The sequence below is a fragment of the Pan troglodytes genome, chromosome 13, assembly GCF_028858775.2.
Source record: "Pan troglodytes isolate AG18354 chromosome 13, NHGRI_mPanTro3-v2.0_pri, whole genome shotgun sequence".
Classification (NCBI taxonomy): Eukaryota; Metazoa; Chordata; class Mammalia; order Primates; family Hominidae; genus Pan; species Pan troglodytes.
The window spans coordinates 65089444-65116164 of record NC_072411.2 but is presented as its reverse complement, the minus strand read 5'-3'; positions in this window follow the sequence as shown (position 1 = coordinate 65116164).

The window sequence follows — 26721 nt, the reverse complement described above, 5'->3', positions numbered from 1 at the left end:
AGACCCTTGTGGTGACTGTTACAGTTCTTAAAGATGGTGTGTCCGGAGTTTGTTCCTTCAGATGTTCAGATGTGCCTGGAGTTTCTTCCTTCCAGTGGGTTTGTGGTCTCGCTTGACTTCAGGAGTGAAGCCGCAGACCTTTGCAGTGAGTGTTAGAGCTCTTAAAGGTGGCACGTCCAGAGTTGTTTGTTCCTCCTGGTAGGTTAGTGGTCTCGCTGACTTCAGGAGTGAAGCCACAGACCTTCGCAATGAGTGTTACAGCTCATAAAGTTAGTGCGGACCCAAAGAGTGAGCAGCAGCAAGATTTATTGTGAAGAGCGAAAGAACAAAGCTTCCACAGCGTGGAAGTGGACCTGAGCAGGTTGCCACTGCTGGCTCAGGTGGCCAGCATTTATTCCTTTATTTGGCACTGCCCATGTCCTGCTGATTCGTCCATTTTACAGAGTGCTGATTGGTCCATTTTACAAAGTGCTGATTGGTCCATTTTACAGAGTGCTGGTTGGTGCGTTTACAATCCTTTAGCTAGACACAGAGCACTGATTGGTGCATTTACAATCCTTTAGCTAGACAGAAAAGTTCTCCAAGTCCTCATCTGACCCAGAAGCCCAGCTGGTTTCACCTCTCATTAACTCTTTCATTTCTTACAAAATCAGTGAAAAGTATGTGAAGTAGATCTTACTGTTCCTTTTAGTAGTCTCAAAAAATAAAAATGGGATTTTTTTTCCCGAGAACAAATAAGTAATTTGAAAAGCCATGAGAAGAACTTTGGTTTATTTCCTACAAATAATAAAATTTTGGAATGTGTTATTGAAATACCTAAGTTATCAGCAATTGAGTAAATATTGTTAGACAGAGGTATAGTCATTAACAGTCTAAGTTCTAAAATTAACAGATTTGACTTACTACTCTGGGTGTGTTTCTTAACAGCTCTGAGGCCTTGGGTAATCTAATTTTTTTCATTGTTCTTTTATTTCTCTCATTTTAAAAATAATTATAGTTATCTTATAGTATTATTATGAAAATATATGAGATAATACCTGTTAAGTACTTACAATAGTGGCTGGCCCACAATAGGAAATCAATAAATAACACTTAAAATTATATTAATAGGGAGACAGGTAAAGTATCTGAATTTACCTACCTGGCTAAAAGAGTTATTTGGCCATTTTAATGTAATTTTCTCTGTCTAATGTAATTAATAGTTTGTAAGGGAAAAAATAGCCAATGTAGAATTTAAATTGGCCACTTAAAAAGTTGAATGTGCTTATGCAAAGGGCTCCTAAAAGATGTCAGAATGATACTTGAAAAAATTGCTTTGGATTCTATTTTTTTTTTGCTTAACACTTAAACATTTGTGCTTATTTATTGACAGAATATTTTTAATCCTTGAAGTGCTCTCAAGCACAGCAGTTCATTTCACAATTCACATTGAGTATGGAATCATTCTGTACTGATGCTGTCTCCTTTATAATTATGAGATATTTTGTGAATCTGTTGAACAGTTGCCACCCTCCTTTTAGATTGTTGACTGGCTTTTGTTCACCCTCCTGTCCTTAAGAGTTCCTAGAATTCTCTTACTGGATAATGAGAAACAGGGGTACCTGAGTCAAAACTCATTAAGATGAAAACCAATCAAGGCTCCTTTCTCTGTGTACCATGTAACATAGTGCTCTTACATTCAAATAAATATAAATGTTAATTTGTTGCTTATTGTTAATTCAAAATGGAACGTGATAACAAAATTGCAATACTATTGATTTTTACTCTATACACTACACCCTTACAAACACAACTAAACCGTATATGCTACACACCACATCACTCACACACTACTCAAGTTACAATTGTACAGGTGACTGTAAGTCACTTTTCATTGTACTCATTGAATATTCTATCTTTTTTTAACTATCTTTCATATTATAGGATTTCATACAAAATATTACTGTTTCATATTCAGTTATTCAAAACATCTCAGTCAAATTGATACTTTGAGTCTTGGCTTAATTAAAGCTCTTAGGATTTAGGTAAACCCATCTGGTTTGGAAGGTATTATTTGTTTGTTTGCTTGCTTATACTTTATTTGTGAGGATTTCTTTGCAAAAAATTTTAAAAACACCTCAAAACTTTGTAAGTATTAAGAACTATTTATAAAGGTGAAACCAAAATATTCTTTTTCTTTAAAATGATCATCTTAGGAAGGAAATAAAATTTTATTTAAACCTGTAGGCTCTTTCAAATTCAGAGATGATAATTATACAGCAAAAGGAAAGGTAAACTATAATATCCTCTTCCATTAAGAGTGCTAATGTATTTTCATTACTCTTTTAATTTACTTAATACTTTATCCTTTATTGTGCCTCCCTTTTTATATGACAAAATTTTATTGAAGATTCTGATGGCTATTTTTATAGATTTTTATCTCTATCAAATTGTTTTTCAGCTACTAATAATGTTCAAATTAGTTTCATAAATACATACTTTGGTCTCATAAGCGTATACATGTGTTGTGATCTTGCCAATATTTTATACAAAATGAAAGTCCACAATCAATATATTTTTCATAAAAAGACTAGCATAGTAAGCAATTTCTTAAAATTTTTAATGTTAATCAAGTAAGTTACAAGATATTTATGCCTATTACAAAATAAAAATATGTATATTTTATTATTTTATAAAAAGATGAACCCAATGACACAAAATTAAATTATTACATATTGTGATCTTTGTTTATAGACATTTTTTACTGCAAAGCTAGTATAATGGAAAGTAGATAAATGAAGGGTATGGAAAAATATTAATAACCAGAAATAGAAATTTGACAGAAATTAAAGAAATAATCAAAGAGCCTTATTAATTGACTCCTCATATGAAAGTATAATATAAGTTGCTGGAGAAAAATAAAAGAACCTTTATAAATATTAAGTTTTCAAAAAATCTTTTTTCAGATACACTTTATTAACTATATTACTTACAGTAGTGCCTCACTGTTTGTGAAAGTACAAATAAAAAACAATTAAAATACAAATAACTGAACTATCATATGGTGACACTGTCAGTTATATTTATATACAGTCATTTGTTTTCTAGAAGTTATATATAATTATTTCTAATCTTCATTTACTTCATTTAAAACCTATTTTTAAAAGAAAGAGTGCCCAGTTCTTTGTTCAAATGTTAAGAAATTTGCCTATGCCCACAATTGATAACGAGAACTTAGAAAGTTTTCATTATTGGGAAAAATGGACATCCATGCAGAGTTCAAGTATAAAAAAAGTAAAGACAGCATTTTTTCTCCACGAGAACAGTTTATGACCCATTTCATAGATTCACACATTCTAACTATATTCATTCTTATCTCTACATATAAACTGGTATTTAAAACATTCATCTATCTAATCACTTCTCGGCCTTTTGGTTAAGACCAAGTATAGAGAATTCGTTTATAGATATCTATGTCCATAACAACATGTAAACACAAACACAATGTACATATACACATACACACAAATAGAAAAATACCTGAAAGGACATATAATAAATTAACTCTGAAGAGAGATGAGAAACCATTGGGGTAGGCAGTGTGCAGAGGACTTACAGCTTTTTGCTATATTTATTTTTATCGAGGGATTTCATGAGAATGAATATTCATGTTTGATTTTAAAAAGAAATTAAAAATGCTAAATATTTTGAATTTATAATATATAATATATAACATTATTCATGAGTTTAAGAGTAAGAGGATTTCATGATTAAAAATGTGTACAGACAAGACATTTTTAATTGAATACTTATTAGACACTTTAAAAAGTTGTAGGTTTTCCAAGTGCACTTTACAATAATCACAGATTTCTGTCACTGTGATAGGTATAATATCTTTGAGAAAGACCTCTATTTATGTTAACAGAGTTCTGTTTCAGGTTTTCAATTCAGGAAAAAATGAAAGCAATGCTTCTCAAGCTTTATTCTTTTTTAAATGGGGACCTTTTAAAAATCCAGATACTGATTCAGTAGATTGGGGATAAAGCCTGCATTTTTGAAAGCTAGCAGGTGATGTTTCTTTCTGCTAAGGATGCCTAAAATTATCTACAAAATACCCAAAATATAAAAATTGAAATTTTAATTAACCAATTAATTAACTAAAAGTTTAAGCAAATTGATAGATTCATGTTTACAAGTTTCCAGGTTAATTAGATTTGCTGTTTTCATCTTAATGGTTGCCCTAGTGCTGTAATGTCTAAATGGCCATGGAATCATGTTATATCAAAGATCATTTGGCTGTCATGGTAGGTTTCATTCAGGGTTCATTAGCTGCAAGTAAGTGAAGCAGGCAGTTGTTTGGAAGGGAACAAGGTAGTTCACAAAATGTAAGAAAGAAACAAATCATTGAATCATTGAGCTTAGAAATGACAGGTTGAAGGCAGCTGTTAATATGTGGGACGAAGAAACTGTCAGTCTCTTCTGAATGTTATGATGGTAGGTCTTTTTGACATTGGTCATTCATCCTTTCAATTCCAAGTTGAGTGCATCTAATGACCCCAACTTGGATCTTCCAAAGCAAAACGAGGGTGCTGTTAATAGAAGAAAAATGAATAGAAAATGGGTGGGAAAATGGTAGAGGCCTACAGTGTCATGATATACAGAATAATCTATTTACCAGGTAACTGGAAAGGTAACTAGACCAAAGTACTACATATCATCTCATAAATGCCCTAAATTGTGTGTGTGTGTGTGTGTGTGCATTCAATAATTTTTCCCTCAGGACAATTACAATTTATGAAATAATTATGAAAGCATATTTGGATTTATGGAGTAGTTGTATCAGATTGATTTTTAAATGCCCTTTTTTTGCATTTCAATATCTCTAACATTCAGATGTATTTTACTATTTTACAGCTTATGACATTTTAGCATAGGACATTTTAGCACTGATTGGAAGCATTTCCTCTAGTGACACAAAAAGTGATGATGCACCTTACAATTGATGGCATTGTATATTTTATGAAATATGATAGTGATGTGATAAAGCACGATGGTTGTGCTTTATAAATATTGATGGTCATGATGTTAGAAATGGTGATGATTTTATACTAGCCTGAAGCAGTTAGCTTGTTGCAGCGTACAAATGCAAATAATTAAATTAATCTTACCAGTGTAATTTGAAACATCACACTTGTGAAATTTTGTTATCCAAATTATTTCATGAAATTCAAGGAAGATATACAACTATCTGACTTATATGACAAAATGCATTTTCTTCTTTTAAACAAAAATTGTAAAGGGGAATAGGCAATACACTCCCCAGTGAGAAATAAGCATCTGTGAAGCCCAAGTTTTTGAGATAGCCTAGGAATTCAAATGAATTGCTACGTTTTCCTCATAAAATCTGTGGATAAAAGTTTGCAGATATAAATTTTGGGACTAGGAAAAAATGCATTATTAAGAAAAACAAATAGTTTAGACTACTCAAATTCATGGCAGACTCAATTGATAAAGACATTTATCACTTGATCCAGAGACATCTTTAACTTCCAATGGCTTACATAGAGTCGTGACATCAGCAGGAGGATACTTGTTTTTGGTTATTACCTCTCCATACAATATCTGCTGAGATGATCCACTGGCTCTCATTGGTATTTGCAATTGATCCAGTCTCAGCCACACGGGAACATGTTTGCTCCTATTTCTCCACTGGGTTCCATGGGAATTTCTGAGATTGTAATAGTTCCATTTGCCTAGGCACCCCCAAGCAGCCATTTTTACTCTACTCTCCTGTGCCATGGTAACATGAGAACACTTGCCTCCTGTCAGATCCCTAGGCATGAAATGGGACATAGGCCTTTTCTACTATCATGTCTCTAAGTTTATCCGGAGTAGTTCTATTGATCACATCTTCAGCACAAGGGGCAGGCATAGGGTCCTTTCTCAGCAGCTCTTACCAGTTTCTAACATTCTTACTACTTTCTTTGTCGCAGCAAATTTTATCTTTTGTAGGGTAGAAAAACTACCTATAGTTCTACCACTCCAGTTCAAATAATAATGCCCCTTTTTGTTTTCTTATGGAATTTGTTATGATCTCTCTCTCATATATATTGAATATAGTAGTGATAGTAAACAATTTTGCTTTCACCACTGAACTTTACATTTACTGTATGGAGTCCTCTAATTTTCTATTAGATAGCATAGTATCAAGTTAAGGTTTCTTTTTTTCTATTTCATTATATTTTTTAAAATATCTAAAATTCTTTGGGCTGGTTTTCTCTTTAGATAAATTTAATTACTTAAAGTTTCCTTAATGTTGAGTTATTTTTGCATTCTTAGGACAAATCCTACTTGGTTACAAAGCAACCTGTTAGTATTCTGTTGGAGTCAATTTATAATATTTTATCTAGGACCTTTATATTCATATTTATAAGTAATATTGGTCTACTTTTCTTTTTCTTTCATTAAGTTTACATTTTTTGTTTTAGCTTAGTATTGTTATCAATATTCTTCATATAAGAAATATGGGTCACTACTAAATAACAAACAAATAGTTGTTTTATGGGGGCTGTTTTAATTAACCAAATAATTTGTCATATATACATATATATACATACACACACATACATGTATATGTATATAAATAAAATATACATGAGAAGTTATTAATCTTCTTTTTTGGGGGCCCTCTAGATACCAAATTCCTTTGCTTTGTGTACAACTTCAATCAACTGATTCTAATATATTTTTACCTTGCCCTTGAACTCTACATTATTGTAATAACAGGGATGCCACCAGTGTTGCCACTAAGACGTTTTACATATTATTGTTCAAGTAATCTTCCCAAATCTCATCATTGCCACATTTTGTTTCCTTTTCAAAATTTTCATTCTAATACTCATTTGTAAATATTTTGTTTTAATCAGGTCGGATGTTAGATAAATTTATTTTTTGATGTTTATAATAACAGTAAAATATGCTAAAACTAAGCATGGTTTAGACATACCCTAATTCTGAATGTACTTTAGAATCTATTAGAACAAAGAAGAATTTTCACTAAATAATTTGTCTTTGTATGATTACTGTAAAAATAGTGTGGGAGGAATTTTATGGTTCAGGATTCTAGATAAAACAATTTTATCTCAGTGTTCAAGAAAATAAATTGTCAGATATAAAGCAACAATAATATATTTTTCACTCTGTATGAACATATGTAGTATTTGCATTAAAGAGTTTTAAAAAGCAAATATTGTCAGTTGTAATTTATAAAAAAGTATATGTTTGTCATTCATCCAAAATCTGGAGTGCTTTAGTTTATATGTAATCTTGAGAAAATTAAATGAATCTTGGCTAAATATAGAGCTCAAGTTCCTTTGATGCTGCTGAATCTCTTCTGTCTTTGCAGAATGCACCGTTTTCATTCATCTTAGGAAAAGATCACACATACACACACAGACACACATGCATGTGCATATAGTAATATATAATCACATAAATTATATTTAGGTATATGCATTAATATGTATAAATTAATATACATATACATGTAAATAAACATGACACATGATTATTAATAAATGCATTATATTAAGGTCAAGGAACAGAAATTGTGCAAATGCAAAAAGTGATGGAACCACAGTGGCACATAAAATTTCCAAAATATATATGGTACAATGTACTTGAAACATGAAACAGCACTCATTTCCAGCATCAGAAAAATATACTAAAAACTCCCTGGTTGAATCTATTTTGGTCTGTAGACTGAATTCTTATTTATATACCAAAGTAGCTAAGTTTAGTAATTCTTTCTACTCTGTTAAGAGCTGTAAATCAACACTCTTAGAATAAAATTAAGTTTCTCCCTGTAACATGTTTAATATTCATTTTTAAGTTATCATATTCAGATGTAACCTGATCTTTTAGGCAAAACCTAGATTCTCAATCTCAACCACTGCCTTATGCCTTTCATCTGTGTTAACTCCAAGAATTGGCACACAACTCCAGGCTATGGATGTGGGGCTCAAAAGTACTTCCGGAATTAAATTTTCACACAGATTGTTGGAATATGTGCTTGAAATAAAAATTAAGTGAAATTAGATGAAGAAAATATAGTTTTTAGAAACAGGAATCTGTATAGTGAAATTCACACCTTATATAATCATGCAATTTTTTGTTGTATTGAAAAGGGGAATATAAAAGAAAGGGCACTCCAGGCAAGAAAAGCCTAAGGAAGGCCAAAAAGTTGAATTTAATGTGTTCATCTTGTGCCCAGAGACTGGCATTTTCCCTGATACAAAGTAGCTGCAAGATAAATATTTATTAAATGTGTCAAATTAGGGTTGCACTGGTAAATAATCTTGCTTTTCTGCATAAAGAGCCTGTATCTCCAAGTCTAGTGTATGCAGAAACACTCAAGAGACTTAACTATTGAGTTTCCAAAATTTTTTTAGAAACTCTCATTTGTGTTTCCTGCCCCAATCTTAAAATCTATAAGTTCCCTAATTATTTTCTTTTACTTCGCCTGTTCCAAATTGATTGTTATTTTTGAATCCTTCTGAGTCTGTTTAATTATAGCATATCATACATCTAATACTCTTGTTGAGGTATACCTGCAACCTCTTGAGTCTCACAATCCAAGTGTGCCTCTATTTCCATAGGCATCAATGAACAGACCATTTATTAGCTTGTAGTCAACAAACTGTGGTTCCACTCAGCTGACTTTTTTCTTCTCAGGCTTTTACCCATATGATATATCTATAATATTTCTGCCGTACAGTGGATATATTTCTCAAGAATCTTGTTAGTAACTTAAATTCATTCAAGATTTAATAGATAGATTTAATATTGTATACTCTCCTATCTCTTATACTTCCCACAATATAATTTTAGTTTAACAAGTCTAACCAAAAACATAATACTTATATAAATCTGGCATAATATGTACAGGATCTATATAAGCAAAACTAAAAAGCTTTAATAAAAGAAATAAAGAACCAAATAAATGGAGAAATATTCCATGTTCATGGATAGGAAGATTCAATATTGTCAATTTTTCCTAACTTGATCTATAGACTCAAAACAATCACAACACAATCCCAGCAAATTATTTTGTAAGTATAGAAAAACTGATTTAAAAGTTTATATGGAGAAACAAAAGACCCAGGAGGGCAGGAACAAAGTTGGAAGACTGATGCTACCTGACTTTAAGACTTACTATAAAGCTATAGTTATAAAGATAGTGTAGTATTGGCAACAGAATAGACAAATAGATCAATGGAACAGAAACAGACTAGGGAACCCAGAAATGGACCCACATAAATATAGTCAACTGATCTCTTACAAGGAAGCAAAGGCAATACAATAGGGAAACACTACTCTTTTCAACAAATGGTGCCCAAACAACTGGACATCATATGCAAAACATAAAATAAAATAAACTTAGAAACAGACCTTATACATTTCACAGAAAAAAGTCTCAAAATGGATTACAGACCTAAATGTAAAACACAAAACTATAAAACTCCTAAAAGATAACATAGGAGAAAATCGAGATGACCTTGGGTTTAGCAATGACTAAACCCAATGTTTCAGACAAAAACATGATCTACGAAGAAAAATTAATAAGCTAGACTTCATTGACATTAAAAATTTTGGATCTGCAAAAATAACTGAAGAGAATAAGAAGACAAGCCAAAGACTGAAGAGAATATTTGCAAAAGACATATTTGATAAAGGGCTGTTATTAAAAACATACAAGGGACTCTTTTTTTTTTTTTTTGAGACGGAGTCTCACTCTGTCACCAGGCTGGAGTGCAGTGGTGCGATCTCGGCTCACTGCAACCTCGGACTTCCTGGTTCAAGCAATTCTCCTGCCTCAGTCTCCTGAGTAGCTGGGATTACAGGCATGTGCCACCACACCCAGCTAATTTTTGTATTTTGAGTAGAGACAGGGTTTCACCATGTTGGCCAGGATGGTGTCAATCTCCTGAACTCTTAAAACTCAATACTAGGAACACAAACAATACAATATACAAATAAGCTGAAGATCTTCACAGTCATCTCACTAAAAAAGACATACAGATAGCGAATAAGGCTATGAAAGTATGCTCCACATTATATGTCATCAGGCAAATGCAAATTAAAACACAGTGAGATACTGCTACACACCTTTATAATGGCTGAATTTAGCGCTAAGTACACTAAAGATATGGAGCAACAAGGACTCTCATTCATTACTGGTGGGAATTCAAAATGGTACGGCCACTTTGGAAGGCAGCTTGTCAGTTTCTTAAAAAAGTAAACATACTCTTATATGATCTAATAATGATGCTCCTTGTTATCGACTCAAAGCAGTTGAAAACTTATGCCCACACAAAAAGCTGCATATGGATGTTTATAGCAGCTTTATTTATAAATATCAAAACTTAGAAGTAACCAGGATGTCTTTCATTCCTTTTTTTTTTTTTTTAACTTTAAGTTCTGGGATACATGTGCAGAACGTGCAAGTTTGTTACATAGGCATACATGTACCATGGCGGTTTGCTGTACCTATTAACACGTCATCTAGGTTTTAAGCCCTGCATCCACTAGGTATTTGTCCGAATGCTCTCCCTCCCCTTTCTGCCCAGCCCCCAACAGTCCCCATTGTGTGTTGTTCCCCTCCCTGTGTCCATGTGTTCTCATTGTTCAGCTCCCACTTATGAGTGAGAACATGTGGTGTTTGGTTTACTGTTCCTGTGTTAGTTTGATGAGAATGATGGCTTCCACAGGATGTCTTTCAATAGTGAGTGGATAAAAAAACTAGGGTACATCTGGATAATGGGATATTATTCAGCACTGAAAAGAAATCAGCTATCAAGCCATAAAAAAAGACATGAAGGAACCTTAAATGCATATTACTAAGTGAAAGAAGCCAATGTGAAAAGGCATACTATATAATTCTAAGTGTATGACATTCTAGAAAAGGCAAACTAAAGAGACAGTAAAATCATCAGTGTTCACTGGATGATGAATAGGTGGAGCACAGAAGATTTTCGGGGCAGTGGAACTACTCTTTATGACACTGTAATTGTGGATATGTGTCATTATGAATTTGTTCAAACCTATGGAATGACCACTAAAAGTAAACGCTAATGTGAACTATGGACTCTCCGAGATAATGATGTGTCAGTGTAGATTCATCAGTTGCAACAAATGTACCACTCTGGAGGGGAATGTTAATAATGAGGAAGGCTATGCATGTATAATGAGGGGATATATGGGAAATCTCTGTGCCTTTCACTCAATTTTGCTGTGAACTTACTACTGCTCTAACAGTAAAATCTAATTAAAAATGAATAAGAACTAATTTGATATTTGCTATTATTATTCAAATAAAATGTGAAAAATATAATCAGAAATTTTTTTCTAGCTAAAGTCTGTCCCTTTTCTTATTTTCTGCATACTGAGCACATACTGAACACTACCTCTTTGCCTTTATAAAAAGAGGGACGTTGGGATTTCTCCTACATTTGAGCTTCACTGACCTTTTTTTAAAATTATTGGTTTGTATTAGTGACTAAAGCCTAGTTAGCTGTATGGCCTCATAATAATCCTAATAAAAGCAAACGGCTTTTTGTGGCACATGATTATGTGTTCTAATTAATTCAGTGATTATGTTAGTCAGGATAACTTTGACCTTTGCCTTTCATTTTTTATTACTATGACTTTAAACAAAATGTTTCCACAAAAGTTGAAGAGTATAGTAGATACATTTTAAATTCTTATGACATTATGGTGAGGAAATACAGCAAGAACCATCTTCATCTTAAATGAAGAAAAGTTAGGATTAACAAAGCAGGGCATTTTATCAAAAGCCATTACAGACCAAGGTGGGAGGGTTGCTTGAGCTCAGAAGTTCAAGACCAGCCTGGGCAACATAGCGAGACCTCATCTCTACAAAAAATTTGGCCGGGCGTGGTAGCTTACACCTGTAATCCCAGCACTTTGGGAGGCTGAGGTGGGTGGAACACGAGGTCAGGACATCGAGACCATCCTCGCTAACATGGTGAAACCCCGTCTCTACTAAAAATACAAAAAATTAGCCGGGCATGGTGGTGGGCGCCTGTAGTCCCAGCTACTCGGGAGGCTGAGGCAGGAGAATGGCGTGAACCCAGGAGACAGAGCTTGCAGTGAGCCGAGATGGCACACTGCACTCCAGCCTGGGTGACAGAGCGAGACTCCGTCTCAAAAAATAAATAAATAAATAAATAAATAAATAATTAATTAAAAAGTTAGCCAGGGTGATGGAGTGTGCCTGTAGGCCTAGCTACTTGGGAGCTGAGGCAGGAGGATCATTTGAGCCCAGGAGGTCAAGGTTGCAGTGAGCTGTGATCTTGCCACTGCACTCCAGCCTGGGTGACAGAACAGGACCCTGTCTCAAAAAAACACAAAAACAAACAAATGAAAAAAAGCCATTTAATTGATGCCATATTAAAAAAAGAATATATAATTTACTCTGAACATTTGTGGCCAAACTTCTGTTTCTCGAATACAACAGTATCACACCACATGAATAGAAAATTAATCATAAATTCAGATTATAGAGGATTTAAATCTCGAAATAACACAAGTGGAATTCTAAGTAGCATCTGTTCCCACCCACATCCTCTTCTGGTTTTCTTTCCCCCAAAGTGTAAGGAAGTGGTGATTGAGGACATTCAGCAATGTTCTTATGTGCTCTACCTCCAAACTCAAGGTTTAAATTGACTTTGTGATGTGAACTACATTGCTTGTAAGGAACTGGCTATATTCTATAGTTCAAAACTCCCTAAATAAAAATAGTTCTTATGCAAAGTTTCAAAAAAATTGAATATAAAATGCAACAATAATTTCTTACGGTAACCTTGTAACAAAGTTTTACCAAGTATGCCTTTGTATATTTTTATTATTTGTTTGCCTTTAAATTAGGGTCTATTCATTTTTGTTTTCTATTGCAGGGTTTTTAAAATTTGCATATTATACAGGATGATGATCTGGGCTCATTCATATTTAGCACCCCATGACCTACAAAACAGTAACAACAAAGCATTTAGCTGATGTTATTGCAAACAATTTTCACTTCTTTTTAATATTTATTGCCTTTCTGCACTAGTCATTGTGGTGCATAGCGCTCTCATAGATGTTAGAAAGCATCATATGTGTGAACCATTGCCAGTGCTGCAACTAATAAAAATTAGTATCCATGTGCAGTCTGCTGTGCTTGTCTCTGCCTAATACAGTTCCCTACTTTCCCTGGCCAGCAAGAAAAACAGGTTTGGATATTAATGGATAAATTTCTTGGGGTTCCGTGGAGATAGAAAGTGAAAGGTGATGTTCTTTTTATTACTTCACTGGTAAGGACAAGCTTACCCAAAACTAGAAGGTCTATGTGTCAGTACCAAAGATAACATTCCTAGTTCTCGCTGCTTCCTTGGGGGTTTTACAATACACTCACGTTAAGAGTGGGATGTTGCCTTCTGTGGCCAGCAACTTATTCTTGTACATAGGAATATAGACTGGGGTCCAAATCCAGACTGTCACACATAGCAGCATCTTCCTTCTTCATCTTTCTCCTCCTTATTTCTTATTTCTACCACTATTTCCATTATCTTCTCTCAGAACTTGCAAAAAGTAACAGAATCTGGAATTTTCCAGTAGGAGGTAATATGATAGACATTTCTCTAATTGGAGGATACTGAAGTTAAACTCGGCCCAAACGGCTTTCATGTTAAACAGCTTCTGCAGGGTCTCAGAGCTGAAAGTGTCCAGTTGTATCCACTTATTTATTTTGATTGTATTAGTTTCTATTCTACACAATACTTTTTAAGTAACATTTAAGGTCATTTATCTTTTGGTTAAGTAGTCAGGAAGCAAGAGAGAGAGAAGAAGGAGAATCTAATGTTCTTTTCCTACTTTATCATATTCTTCTGATAGCATCAGAATCACCGTGTCAGTCATAATAAACACCTGATAGCCCAAGATTCAGATTATTTATTGTAACCCTCCCTGGGAAAAGTGTGTGTGTGTGTGTGTGTGTGTGTGTGTGTATACTGTGTATTCCCAAAAAGGAGGTTTTAACCAATAATTAAAACCCAACAGGGTATGATGGCAAAGATCCAAATGGAGACATTTAAGTAATCATGAAAGTGCAACTGTGAATTTCAATATCCACCTGAGAAAGCCCTTTTGTCTTCATGGTTACATTACACTAGAACAAAGAAGGTATCAACAATTAATGCACTGGGTTAAAAAAAATACCACTATGAAATAGGAGTAAAATATTGTTATCAAAAGACCTCAGATTTCAAAGCATTTGCCAGTTTGTCTTTTATATTAAATACTTACATTCTTCTTTTGTCATGATCCATATTTTTAACAATGATTCTTGTTTTTTTTTTTTAAAAAGCATTAATGTTTCAGGAAATTTATCTGTTTTAGACTTTAGATACTAACAATGGAGAGGTTTGTTGAGATATTTTTGGTATTATTGACCACAGTCAGATGGAAATGACCTACAAAGTACTGTTTTTTCCCCCATTTCTGCTCTTAGCTGTATCTAAAAGAAGAGCTGTGCAAACAAAATAAAAGTTAGTGCAGCTTATGTTTCAACCAGAGTTGATATTTATTGGGTAGTTTCAGTGTGCTAGACACGACTCCAGGCATTTTATGCTTATTAATTTTATAATTCTCATAATAACCCTAGTAAGTTATTTTAATTCTCTAAATGATTTATATCGTTGGCAATTTATTTTTTTGTTTTTTTTTTATTTTTTGAGATGGAGTTTTGCTCTTTCGCCCAGGCTGGAGTACAGTGGTGTGATCTTGGCTCACTGCAACCTCCACTCTTTGGTTTCAAGCAATTCTCCTGCCTCAGCCTCCTGAGTAGCTGGGATTAGAGGTGCCTGCCACCACACCCGGCTAATTTTTGTATTTTTAGTAGAGACGGGGTTTCACCATGTTGGCCAGGCTGGTCTCGAACTCCTGACCTCATGATCCACCTGCCTTGGCCTCCCAAAGTGCTGGGATTACAGACGTGAGCCACTGTGCCCAGCCTATATTGGTGGCAATTTATATAAATCCTTATTCAATCCAAACTAGTTCACTTTTTCAGTAGCAAAACTCCACCAAGCATTGTCTTTAAATGCTATAATAATTAAATTATAAACAGCAATTAAAATAATTCTATTAAGTTAATGAAATATAAATTCAAAACATCCATGCCAAAATGAGAATATCAAGTAAAATTTGGCATAGTGAATAAAGACATGGTAATATTATGATTACAAATCGTTTTCAGTAGTTCTTCCTTTAGAATTTCCCTGAAGGTCAATGACAAATACAATCTTTATTGCTCACTGGCAGGAGGCTATCTTAATCCATGAGCTGATTATTTTGGTCTTGATAAATAAAAAAATGTAGTCCCTAAGTAAGAGTTCATTTAAACAGAGACTGAACATACTTAAGAAATTGACGATTCGTCTTTATTACTTTTAGTGTGTTTAGAATCTATCCTTACTTTATAAGTTCTACTGCTACACATTTTTTTCTTTGTTGTTGTTTTGTTTGATTTTTTGTTTTTTGTTTGAGACGGAGTTTCACTCTTGTTGCCCAGGCTAGAGTGCGATGGCACAATCTCGGCGCACTGCAACCTCCGCCTCCCAGGTTCAGGCGATTCTCCTGTGTCAGCCTCCTGAGTAGTTGGTACTACAGGGATGTGCCACCAGGCCCGGCTAATTTTTGTATTTTTTAAATAGAGGCGGGGTTTCACCATGTTGGTCAGGCTGGTCTCGAACTCATGAGCTCAAATGATCCGCCTGCCTCGGCCTCCCAAGGTGCTGGGATTATAGGCGTGAGCCACTGCATACTGCTACTTTTTTTATTGTGAGTTATTTCACCAACCTGAACAATTACTGCTCCATCTCTTAATTCCACTCTTTTAATCCTACAATAGAGACTCTATTAGGGTCCTGAAACTGTCATTTTCTTGCTTAAAACTTCCCCTGAGCAATTTTCCATGTATGGAGGATAGTGGCAGCCACCTGAATCTGAATCTGTTCATATAAAAAACTAAAAAACTGCAGTATCAACCATGAACACACATAAAATTACTATTGGCCATGCTTTAGGCATTACTAGGGGACAGAGAATGCCAGGAGCTTCTAATTATTTGTTAAGCAGAAAAATAAAAACCAAATTCTATCAAAGCTCTCATGACTGGTAAAAGTCTGCACATATCGAGAGTAAGGAAGAGGAAACATAAAAGCTTCTGTGAAAATGAAGACTGGAAGAGAATATTTAGATAAAAGACAGACAAAATCACTTTCAGAAAGAGAAATTATGATAGAGAGTACCAAAATGCCAAGCACAAGTCAAGGAATTGGTCATTCTAAGCATTAACTGCTGCACTGGGGGTCAAAAGTAAGCAGATCTGGAGGTATTAGCCTTTGGAATGCATTTCTTCTGGAGGGAGAATGTGAAAAATAGACAAGGGGCAGAAGTGAAAAGAAAGAAGTAAAAGAGTAATTGAAAGTTAAGGCTCCCACAGAAACAAAAGACAACATGACAAACCGTCTGTCCCCTCTTCCTGCCACCATCACTACCATCAGCAACATCATTAACTTTGTAAATCCATTTATTATACTGGTATAAGTGGGCAGTATTCCTGAGCTAGGAAACATTGTCAACAAAAGGCTAAGGATTGCAAAAAAATCAAACCAATTCAACACAAAAGTACTGCAAAAAGTACACAGAAAATTCAAATAAAATATATCCTGAGATGAGTATTCTCTCCAAAAAAGTCAATAAGGAAGCAGAACACTGTAGCAAACACTCCCAACTGAATTAAGTAGTTGTCAACAAATATTTATTTATATATTTTTAAAATGCATTGAATCAGAAATTTTTAAAAAATAGCAAAAAGAACAAAACACAGGAAACAATGCAAAGAGCGTCAATCAAATTCAGAAAAGAAGTTAAAGACAAAATTAACCAGAAAATAGAAAATGAAGAAGAAATTAGAAGTGCCCAAGGGAGCACACATTAAGATAAAAATTTAATAAGGGAGATTGAAGAAAGGCAGGAAATTAACCAAGAGGGTACATTTGAGATTTTTAAGAAAGAGGAAAATGTTAGGGAGAAAGTAGATGAAATGGAAGACTGGGACAAAATAAAAATAAAATCCAGACCATGGTATTATATAATTAAAGTTCATAGAAAAGAAAAACAGAAGGAACAGAAGTAATATTTAAATGTGAAAGCCAAGAAAACTATCTGGAAAGAAAAGGTAACCTAAATCTGTATTCTGAGAGGGCCTAAATTGTACCTGGGAAAACAATCCAAAACAAATGACTGAGAAATATTCTAGAAAAACAATTACATTTTCAGGAAAATAATCACCAGTTTCTCTAAGCAAAAATAATCAAGTTACCCATAATGGGAAGAATATTAGTTTTATGTCAATCAGTCTTCTTATGAGCAACATACAACACAAAGCAACTGGGGAAGCCGCATTTACAAATACTTAACAAGTGATAAAGTTAACCAAGGTTTTTATATGCAGACAAGCTGTCAAAGTATCAAGACTGGAGAAAAACAGTTTTAGCTTTGCAAGAACCCAAGGCACATTGTATACATGGGTCATTCATGAAAAATCTACTAGAGGATGAGTTCAAGCAACCAAGGCATTCTGAGGAAACCATGGTGAATTGATTGTTTGTGATTATTTAATATATTCAATTGTAAATCAAAGACTAAAACAAGGATAGGGAGATGGGTGAGAGAATAGTTTATAAGTGTTACATGTTCTGAGAATGTGGAAAGAAGTCAATAAAAATGAGAGGAGAAGAGAGGAAGAAGGGGAAATTTGAAAAACGTAATTGTTGTATATGAGTGTCCATGCATACCATTTAAAACTGACAGACTAGATGGTAAAGGGTTATTAAGAAAAAGGGAAATGCAGGGCACTAGAACAGGTAGAAATTACTAGAACAAAGTAGGATCTTTCTGAAAATCCCAATGAAGTAATAAAAACGATTTTATTACACATAATATATTATAAATAGTATGTGATACACATATCAATTATAGCATAAAATGTCAGAATTGAATCTAAATGCCACTCATAACGTTAAAGACGAATGAGGATGTCTTCTCCCCCCACTCCTATTCTACACTATACTAGAATTCCTAGCTAGTGCAACAAGACAAGAAAAGGAAACAAAAGGTATATAGCATGGATAGGAGAAAATAAAACTGCTTTTATTTGCAGACACAATGATTATCTATGTAGAAACTACTACTATTGAAGAATATATATATTTAAAACCTACCGGAGCTAATAAGTGACTATGGTGGATAGCAGGATACGAGGTCATATATAAAATCAACTGATTTCCTATGAAAATTTATTGAAAACCTGGAACTTAAAATTTAACAAATATCCATTTGCAATGGCACCAGAAAATCAAACACTTAGACGTAAATCTAACAAAGTATGTGCAAAATTTAGATAAGAAAATTGCTAAACATGGCTGAAAGAAATTCAAGATGACATAAATGAATAAAGAGGTACTGTGTGCTGAAAAATTGGAAGGCTCAATATAGTAAAGATGTCAATTCTTTCCAACTTAATCTATAGATTCAATGTAATCCCAATCAAAATTCTAACAAGCTATTTTTGTCAATATTGACAAACTTGACTCTAAAGTTTATATGGAAAGGCAAAAAGCATGCAATTCTATTCAACATAATATTCTTTGTTCATTAGTTACCATGCTTTTGTTCTTAAAAGGTTATTTTTATTCTTAATTCCAGACTTTTAAATTGTTAAAAACATGTCATTAATATCTCTGCAAAAGTGGAATGGTTAATGAAAAATTACCTTGGAAACCAAACTCAAGCACACCACCATGGGATCAACTTTTGCCACTCTTAAGGAGATTAGCAGCAAGTTGTTTATGTGGATTGCTTCGGGATTCCATTTTAAATTTTTACCATACTATACCCTGAAGGATTACACATGCCTGGTAGCAAGCACACTGAGTGTGTACAATTTGATTCACTCCTTTGCTCAGATGTTCAGTACACATCATGGGAATATATAAATTGAAAACCACAATTCTCGCTGAACATAACAGACTTATCATTACTGATGACTCTTTTCACTCAGGGTTCTGTCCCTGCTGAAATCTTTGAGACAGCTAATCAATGGCTGAGTGCCATTTGAAAATCCAATATGATCCCCAAGGAAGGTATAGCACTGTGTTTTCTTTTTATAGCAAACGAAACACGTTAAAAACCTGGCACCTACTTCATTTGACTTCTTATAGGAGGAAAGGCCTATTTAGAAAATATGGACTACAAATCTAGAAATAAATAAATAAATAAAAGAAGTAGGCCTCTTATATTACAAAATTTTCCAAAGTCATAGTAGATCTCTACGGAACAAAGTTAGAAAGTTAAATATCATGATGGGACTAAAGAATTAGGTGACAATTTGTTAAAACAAAAACAAAACCCAAGCAATTCATTGGTTTAGTCTGGTAACATAGTCTGCAAAATGAGAGGATTAAAGTTCTGTTCTTACCTAATCCTGCACATGTGTTGATTAGCCAAAACTCAGGGACTCTGCTATTACTGATCATTATACTTGCCTAACAGAAAGGCTCTTAGGTTTTCATTTACTATACACCATAATCACCTGCAGAATTTGTTAAAATCACAGATGCTCAAATGTTACCCCAAACTTACCATATTGGGATCTCTGGGGGATTGGTCATTTATATTTTGAACTAGCTTCCCAGGTGATTTTGATGCTCACCTTGTCTTATCATATGGAAGACTCTCTAATAAGGAGCATGGAAGCAACTTACTATTGATTATTCATTGTCAGTGTCCAATACGTAAAGAACCTATTGGCTTTGCTGCAACTGTACATATCTGCCATCATTTTCTTGGCACTTTACTTTGGATTAATATATCTGTTCTATAGTGGCAAAGGAGGGAATGAGAGATAAAATAAAAATTTATTTATTCTGAAAGGTTTTGGCAAAAGATTTGTAAAAAATATAGATGGGCATAAATGTTAAAATTACTTGAGGATATTGTTATCTATACACATGGTATCTGCAATATAATTGGTTCTATTGTCTTGGATCCTAAGTAGACCCTTAAATAGATTCAAGAATCTTATAGCTTGAAAGTTAGCAACAGTCTCAGAAATTACCTCAATCACCTCAGTTTCCTGATATAGAATCAGAATAATTTTTTTTAACCTTCAAACAGGCTTCCATTTTACTTAATAAATACTTCAAATAAATACAAGTCAGCAATATAATGTAGGGCTGTTGGTGTATAATTAATAAGCATAATGCATACATGAAGTCTTTTTTACATTCTGCCAACCTTATGAAATACGTTATAAAATGTATTTGGTCTTGAGCCAACCAGTTTGAGAGAAAAGGAAAACTCTGAGGAACAATATGCAAAGAGGGATGTGATGTTGAAAAGAAGTGAGAAAGGTTGGGCATGGCGGCTCACACCTGTAATCCCAGCACTTTGGGAGGCCGAGGTGAATGAATAACGTGAGGTCAGGAGTTCAAGACCAGCCTGGCCAACATGGTGAAACCCCAGCTCTACTAAAAATACAAAAAAATTAGCCAGGCATGGTGGCGGGCACCTGTAATCCCAGCTACTTTGGAGGCTGAGGCAGGAAAATCTCTGGAACCCGGGAAGTGGAGGTTGCAGTGAGCCGAGATCACGCCACTGCACTCCAGCCTGGGTGAAAACAGCAAGACTCTATCTCAAAAAAAAAAAAAGAAGTGAGAAAAAAAGGAACGCAAAGGGTTTATAAGGATCATTATACAGGGGGAGGAAAGTGTATTTTCTTTCTATTGTAAATAACATGAAGGATGTGTTTTAAATTGCTTCAGGAAAGGTTGACCTTAACTGCTACTTGCAGTTTCCTTAAACTAAGTACACTATATCATGCTTCTGTCTCTTTGCAAATGCTATTTCTTCTTCTTGGCATGCCTTTTTTTTTTTTTTCTTTGCAAGTCTTTCTTGACTTCACCTACCAAGCAAAGTTTTCCTTCTCTTGGCTTGTAATAGATTGCATCATCATTGTTCCTGCGTTTTGCTTCTATATCTCCTCCCAGGCAGAAATCATATTTTATTCACCTTTAATTCCCCATTCTATCCCAGTGTCTTGAAAATACTGATGTTTGTTGAAAGAGTGAAAAGTTAAATGAAAAAAGACTCTTGATTAAAGAGTTATAGGTTAACAAAAATAAGTCATTAGGGGGGAAAAAAGTGAAACTTCTGACCAAAATTGGTCAGAAGGTGAATGCATAAAGCCTCAAACTTACAGAGGAGGCAATGAGCATGTGGTGACCACCAGAAGATTCTGTTTTTATTAGACCTTTCACTTTACCTGTGAGCACAGAATCTGGGGCCAGACTCCTCCTAATGATACTATCTGTTGCAGTTCCTGCAAGACTGAATGACAAGAGGTATAAGGTGCAGTCTCTTACATCAGAGCAGCAGCTTCATAGCCTGCAACCAGAAAGCCTGAAATAATAAATACTGGCCTTACAACTAGGAGAGGTCAACTTCCTCACAGAATCTATCATAATATATAGAGACGAAAACATTCTGCATTTTATTTTACCCACAGTTTCACAAAATTTGCAGGGCATAAACTTCATCTGAAGAACTTGTAAACCCAGATTCCCAAGGCAATTGATTCCAAAGGTATTGGGAACCACTCGGGAATCTGCAATTTAACTAGTGTCCTGAGATTCTAATGTGTTTAGCCCTTCACAATCACTGTACTATGTTAGCTACAGTGAACACTTTTTTGCTAATTACCTGGAAAAAAAGCCTGGACACTTGGGACACCTACCCAAATAAATAAAAATAATTTAAAATATGTTTAGCTTCTATGGAATTCATCAAGTAATTCAGAAACTATATTAATTCCTATTTTGTACAAGACAGAGGCACATGATGTAGTGGTTCAGAGACTGTGCTCTGGATTCTTACTATATGGTTGGATAACAGCATTTTTGGGAAAGATACTTAAATGTTTCACATCTCAATTCCCCCCACCTTTTTTTTAAAGAATGGGAATAATAAAAGTACTTACAGAGCAGCCACAAGGATAAAATGAGATAATGCATATCAAGTGCTTAGTATTGTGTCATACTCCCAGGGTGAGTTTAATAAAGGTTGGCAGTTGTGATGATGATCTAACTTATAATTTTGAAGAATAGATAATTGAAAAATACAAAGGGGATAGAAAAAAAAGGAAAACTATATGTAGATATCTATGTTATGACAAGAGCAATGGTTTGAGCAAGGTATATGATGTCAACTTTATAAAACAAGTAGAGATAAAATTCTGTGGCACTCCAGAAATGAAAATACTGTATGCAGTTGTGGGGTATGAGCTCTGGGAAGGCACTGTGGTTGCAATTCCACTCAATTTGGGTCCTGAAGGACCAGTAAACTATGAGTGTATATACAAGGGAGAAAACCATAAACTAGGGTTTGAAAACATTGAAGCATACAGTGTGTATGGGTGTAAGAGTGGTTCCATTTTGCTTCATCAGGGGAGTAAGAAATAAAAGTAAAATGTGACATGAGTCTGAATAAACTAGCAAGTAAAGGCCTTTGCTTATTTGATTACTTTTTCTACACAGGTGTGTCTAACAAACAGCGCAGCAGACACTTTTATTTCCAGCTTGAGAAGCAGTCTCAGGGGTGGTAACTGTAATGTCAATATCACTGCCTTTTCAAAACACAGTGAGTCAATTGGAGTTGAGAAAAGAGGTCTCTATTAGTCACAGATAAATATTCAACCAAGCCTGTCACACGAACCTAACAAGAGGGGAGGTGCCAGCAGTAGTGAACAGATGCAGCCTTTTAATTATATGATCCTCAGCCTTTTCCAAAAGGGAACACTGGAAAAATTATAGTAGATAGAACTGAAGAGAACTGACACAGCCTTTGGTAACAAGCATCACAGTGTCAGTACGGGCACCTGGGACCCATCTTGGCTCTAGCATTAACCCCTTCTGTGTTTTGGGGCAGATTCTAAAGCCTTAAGGCAACTTTCCTTCCAGGGCTGTGACTCCCAACTACATTGAAAGGAAAGTTATTGCTATAAAAATGCCTCAAATCCTTGCATTAGGACAGTGATTAAGAGGTGCTTCTATTGGCAAAGATATATTCAATTGGTACTATGTTTTTAGACATAATGTAAAAATATGTTACTCGGTTAAGTCCAGCAGTGTTGTAGAAATTGAAACTGAGGTTTTGAAATTTGCAAAGAAGTAGTAATATACAAAATCCATGGAGTATCAAGTTACTAAGTACTTACAATAAAGATTTTCTAATTATATAATGTGCTTGCTTTTTTTTCCCTTCAGGAAAATTATATAATAAAAAAAACTGTGGAGCAGAATTTAGATGTCATAAAAATATCCCAGGGACTGTTGGCTTTTTTTCTATATTAACAACTCATATACTTAAATTAGGTACATATATATATAGATATATATGTTTAAAATATTTAAAATGTATACATACATATATACATGCTTTAAACATATATGTATGTGTTTAATTCAACAAGGCAAATGTTCATAGGATTTCTCTGAAGGTATTTTCATTACAATGTGTTAGTGTGTTATTAGAAGAATATCTAATCTCATTAAGAATCCAGAATTATGCATGCTATGCATTTTTCAAAAAAGTAATGTTTTCCAGAATGCCACATTGAATAAACAACCTCAAATGATTTCTACCCTATGAAAGGAATGAGCTGGCCTCATGTGAAGTATAGGCCACATTATTATTTCTGAAGGTGATATTAATGTACTGAATGCAAGGAACATGGTATGTTGAATGACCTTTAGATTTCATTACGACAATCTTACACTCTGACAAATTTGCTGACTACTTTAATGGATAGCTTAATTGATTTTTCTAATAACCCATCCTTTATACTTTCAAAATGTATACATCAATTATTGACAGCATTACCAGAATGGCAAAATGACAATACAGTTTCATCATATAGATGCCACTTTAAAAAGATACACCATCTACTTAATTCAAAAATTACCACTAGAAGCAGGCATTAGTTTGAGTCTGAATAATGGTATCATGAGCCCAGGAACAAATAGAGGGGGTAATTTCAGTAAACATCTAATTCAATCTTTAGTATAAAAGAGTGAAAGGGAAGCTGAGTATCTCAGAAAGGAGGAATCTCAAATGAGTTTATGAGTGTGGATTTGAATTATTTAATGAATCCTGTGATTTTGTTATTACTAATGTTTATATAGACAACAGGCATTTAGTATGAAAGCAGTTGGGCAGCCAACATATTAGTAATACTTTAAAATTACCATTTATGTTCTAGAACATTACTTATTGAAGACTCCTTTATTTAATAACATTTTGTATACAGAAATAATTTTTTTTCTTTTTCTTTTTCCTTTGAGACAGGGTCTCACTCTGTTACCCAGGCTGGAGTGCAGTGGTACAATCACAGCTTACTTAACCCTTGACCTCCCAGGCTGAAGTGATCCTTCCATCTCAGCTTTATGAGTAGCTGGGACCTCAGGCACACACCACCATACTCAGCTTATTTTTATTTCTTATTTTTTATAGAGACAAGCTCTCACCGTGTTGCCCAAGCTGGTCTGGAACTCCTGGGATCAAGCAATCATCTCACCTCTGCCTCCAAAAGTGCTAGGATTACAGCCATGAGCCACTGTGCCTGGCTGAAATTTTAACTGATAAAATGTACAGCTTGTAGAAGAAATGTATGCCTCTTTAAAATAAGCTTTGGAAAATTTCAACTTTTTTTAAAAGTAGTATCTACTTCTAGTCTGATAGCAAAACATCATAAATGTGGCTTCTTGCAAATTTACACACTTTGGGGACTCCAGTTGAAAAAACTGATGTTATTCTTGCTCTTTATTTCCACCAAGACTCAATCCTCAGAGCTTGAGGACAGAGCTTATGGTTTATTTGTAATAGTAATTATGTGCCACTATTTGGCATATTGTTTTATTCTGTGTCTGGACATGCTCTATTTATCAAAAACATATTTGGATTACAGGGTGTATTAGTAGTCAGGGTTTCCTAGAGGGATGGAACTTATAGGAGATATATATATATGTATGTATATACTTGGGAATTTATTAAGTATTAACTTACAGGATTGCAAGTTCCCACAATAGGCCATCTGCAAGCTTGAGGAACAAAGAGAGCCAGTCCACGTCTCAAAACTGAAGAACTTGGAGTCTGATGTTCAAAGGCAGGAAGTGTTCAGCATGGGAGAAAGACGTAGGCTGGGAGGCTAGGCCAGTCTCTCCTTTTCACGTCTTCCCGCCTGCTTTATATTTGCTGGCAGCTGATTAGGTGGTGCCCACCCAGATTAAGGGTGGGTCTGTCTTCCCCAGTCCACTGACTGAAATGTTAATCTCCTTTGGCAACACCTTCACAGACACACCCAGGATCAATACTTTGTGTCCTTCAATCCAATCAAGTTGACACTCAGTATTAACCATCACAAAGGGCGAAATAATTTATAAGGCATAGAACAGTTCAGTTTCACAAAGATTTGGTACATAGTTACTGTGTGTCAAAAATTGTTTACTTGAATTTTTGTTGACAGGTACTCTTCAAGAATTTTAAGCAGAGAAATTAATGTGGATGTTGTATGAGAGAAGAATTGAGGCAATGGGCCCCCTTAAGAAGGTGATGCCAAGGTTCAGGAGGGAAATGTCCAATCTTTACTTTGGCTGTGAGAGGGATGATGACAAAGGAGTAGAATTAAAGAAATATGTACTAAATATTTAGAATTATACCTTTTACTTCCGATGATTGCTTACATGTATGTGATGGAGATAACCAAGGGAAAGGAAAGGGTTGAGAGTGATTCTCAGATTTTTAGCATAGATTGGGATGGTTGATGCCTTCACCAGATAAGATAAAGAATACAGGAAAAGTTATTGATTAGAGACACAGGAATATGATGAGTTAAGCTTTGGGCATGTTACTTTAGAGTTTCTTCAAGAAATGCAGTTAGAGTCAGCTATCCAGCAGACATATGAATGTCTGAAGCACAAGGAAGTTTCAAGGCTGGATATAGAAATTCATTTGGAATTGATAGATGGTAGTAGAGTGAACAAAGTTACACTAGGAGAGAAAGAGGAGAAAGAAAATAATTTGAGGGCAAAAACTTAAAAGGAATATTAATAGTTAGAATAAAAAGGTATTATAAAGCAAACCTTCTCAGAGAGGTAGAAGAAGAAGAACAACAAAAAAAATGGTTTCCTGAAGCTAAGGAGTTTTATGGATAACCAACCTCAGTGTTCACCTAAAATACCAGCTTTATGAGAGCAAGGTGCTTGCCTTACTTGTTCATTGTTAATCCCCAGCACTGGACGCTGGGACCTTAAGAGACACTCAATAAACCTTAAATAAATGGGACAAACAGTGATGTAATACAGCACAGAGTTTTATTCAAATAAACACTAAAAAATAGCATTCATGAAATGAGGACATTGGCAAAAGCAATTTTAAAGAAACGGTGGAAGCAAAAATCAAACTATAAGAGAAGGTTAAACATTACAAACACTGAGATGACATTCTTAAAAAATTTTGTATATAAAGGAAAGGAAGAGGATGGCAGTTTTTCAGATAAAAATA